The following is a 2,884-nucleotide window of genomic DNA, read 5'->3' as shown; positions in this document are numbered from 1 at the left end:
TGATAATGTCATCATAAATCAGATCTGATTTAAGTCATTTACTTAAATGTCATTAAACATAATACCTTTGTTTTGTTTTCTTTTATTATCGCCTTTCATTATCAGTATTTTTGTGAATTCGATCTTTATCTTTGGGAGTTGGAAACATTACATACAGATTTACAGATACATTTTAATAAATACATACATAAAAATACACAAATTATAAAAACATATGCAGACAATGAAGAAGAATTTGGCAAGGTTGGCATTTTGTCAGTTATGTTATTACCATAACTCCATTGTGGAAGCTTCGGGATCATCTGGATTGTCCCTGAAAATACGGAGAGCTCTACTAGTCAGAAAATTAGTGAGAATTGTCTGCTCCTATAGTCCTTTTCTTTTTCTCTCCATAAGCTTCACAGTAAGATATCACTTCTTCCTGAATCTGTCTGTTGCTTTCAGCAAAGTGATCAGCTTTTAGATGCATTCTTTCAAACCAAAACCCCTTAATTAATTCAGAAAAACTTCAGCCAATACTTTCACTCTGACAAACATTCAGTTTCTCTCCTTTCTCTTCCTCATGATTTCTTTCTTCTTCAGCATTTCTTTCCTCTTCAAAAAACACCAAGTTCTGATCTGTCAATCCCCTTTCTTCATGATCTACGAGCTGTCCTACATTCGCAATATCAAGTTCTTAACTCAGCATTCTTGCCAAATGGATGATTTTTCCACCAATCTCTTTCATCAGATTATCCTGATCAAATGCCTGGAGCCTGTACATAAAACTCAGTAATTTTTTCTAAATCCCTGTATGCATTTTTCCACAACTTCCTCCCAGGAAGCTGCAATGTTCTGGTTACACTGAAAAATATTACAATAAGTTGGCATCAGTGTCCTAACAATGAAGTTGGGATCATAAAGGCTGTTGGGCACATGCATATTTGAATTGTTATATGTCATTAGAATTGAATATTGTCTTACTTTATATCCATTCTGACTCTACACTGATACCAACACAGACGTCATTGCAGACCAGACCATTGCCCGCTATATGGGCAGTGTTTTGAACATTAAATCACAACATTGAACATCTGTAAGTGAATGTCTGAAAAGGATAATATCAGCAAATAGTGTATGTTTGTAACACTTTTGAGTAACAGTTAGATTTAATTGTTAAGGAAAATGGTGGAAAGGTATTAAGTGTTGTTCATTTTAACTCAAATCTATCACAAATTGGGGACTGGATTTGGAATGGTTGTTTTAAAGCATATTCATGATATGCTCAGCATCGTTTATATAAAGCAAAGTGACGCAATCCTTTCTGGGGGAAAAGAATATGGTCTTTATTTTAAAAATACAAAATTTTACTATTATATTTATTCAATTTTTTAAGCCTTCAAGAAAAATTGTTGTGCCTGGAAGTGTGCTTGGGACCAAAGATGCAAAAATTTGCACGTGCCTATAGGAAGTCTCAGTGTAATGGGAGAAAGAGATGTTTAAATATAGTCTTCTTTTTTTAATGCATCCTCCCAAAGGTTTTATTGGCAACTTTCCGTACAGTTAGTCAAAATATAAAAAAATACAGACCACAGCAGACAAAATCTCATACACTAGAAACCACCTTAACAGAAGTGCCTTCTTTTGACTGTAAAAACAAAACAAAACAAAACAAAAAAACCCCAGAGAATCATTTTGATGGTAAATAGGCTGTCTGCCCCACCTCCCACCCTACCCCTATCCCCCTACCAAATGAACCAAAATAACCCAGCAGAGAATTTAAACCAAGGGAAAAGGTCAGACTTAAAAATAACTGCTTTTTGTAACAAACATGGAGACAGAAAAAGACATGTTTGGGTTAAGCAATGTCTTTTCTGATCACTATATCAGTATTGCTGTGCCAAGTCACAGGACCAGACAGCATAAGGCATGCTTGTGCTGTCTCTGCCCTTGGACACCCCACGCCCCTCACTGGCAGGCTGATCACCTCTGTGACCTGTGTCTGTTTCAAATAGGAGACCAAGTTCCTGAGAAGCTTCCTCCTTAGGCCTGGCTCCTTCGTGGACATCCCTGAGTGCCAGGCCCACCGATCTGGGTGGCTAGGAGCACCACATAGCCACTGGGGCTCCCCTGCTTCATTCTACGAGTGACCTGGTCAGGTTTGGGCTGGTCCAGTCAAAGGTGCTAGGCAATATCATCTGGGTCAGTTTACTTCTTAAGTGTGGTCTTTGAGAGACTACTGATGACTCCTTGGCCCCCATCTAGGATGTACAGAGATGTTGAAAAGCAGCTGCTTTTCAATACAAGTAGCCCATTCCAATCCAATTGTAGTATCTGATCATACTCTGAAAAAGATTCTTTAGCTTTTTGGGCTAAAGACATCATTTTAGTCTCAGGAGCGAAGCCACCACCACGAGACCAGAGACAGCGAGTGCCATCATCAGACCACTGAAGCTAAGCTCAAGTAGCTCAAGAGTTAAATATTTTCTTCTAATCACTCCGTTGGGGTTATTTTAGCCCAGTAGGGGTGGAAAGATTCACAGCCTCGGAAACCCTGTGCAGGGTCGCTATGAGTCGGAACCGATTCCATGGCACATAACTACATGGGTGGAAAAGGAAAGTGTGACTAATTTCACTACAGGTTAATTTTCATGAAAAATCAGCTCTATTTTTGAAAGAAAATGGCCTTAGCATTTTATGGCTTACGGCAATGTTTGCTAGTAGATTTTGAGTTTAAAAAAAAAAAAAAAATCAGTCACGTTTAAATGGTTTCTTTTATTTCAAAATCACTTGGAATTTTTATTAAGAATGGTTGCTGGATTTTATGATGCCTTTTGGGCATCTATTGATATAGTCATTGGCTTTCTTCATTTAATTTGTTGATATAATAAATTACATTGATAGA

General features: G+C 37.6%; 1 pseudogene; it reads right to left on the bottom strand.

Annotated features, from left to right (window-relative positions):
• Positions 1–1,865: 1,865 nt before the first annotated feature.
• LOC102810919 lies at positions 1,866–2,364 on the bottom strand (annotated as a pseudogene).
• Between the last annotated feature and the right edge of the window lie 520 nt (positions 2,365–2,884).

Source organism: Chrysochloris asiatica, unplaced genomic scaffold (genome assembly GCF_000296735.1).
Source record: "Chrysochloris asiatica unplaced genomic scaffold, ChrAsi1.0 scaffold00014, whole genome shotgun sequence".
Lineage (NCBI taxonomy): Eukaryota > Metazoa > Chordata > Mammalia > Afrosoricida > Chrysochloridae > Chrysochloris > Chrysochloris asiatica.
This window is presented reverse-complemented; position numbering and strand designations above follow the sequence as displayed.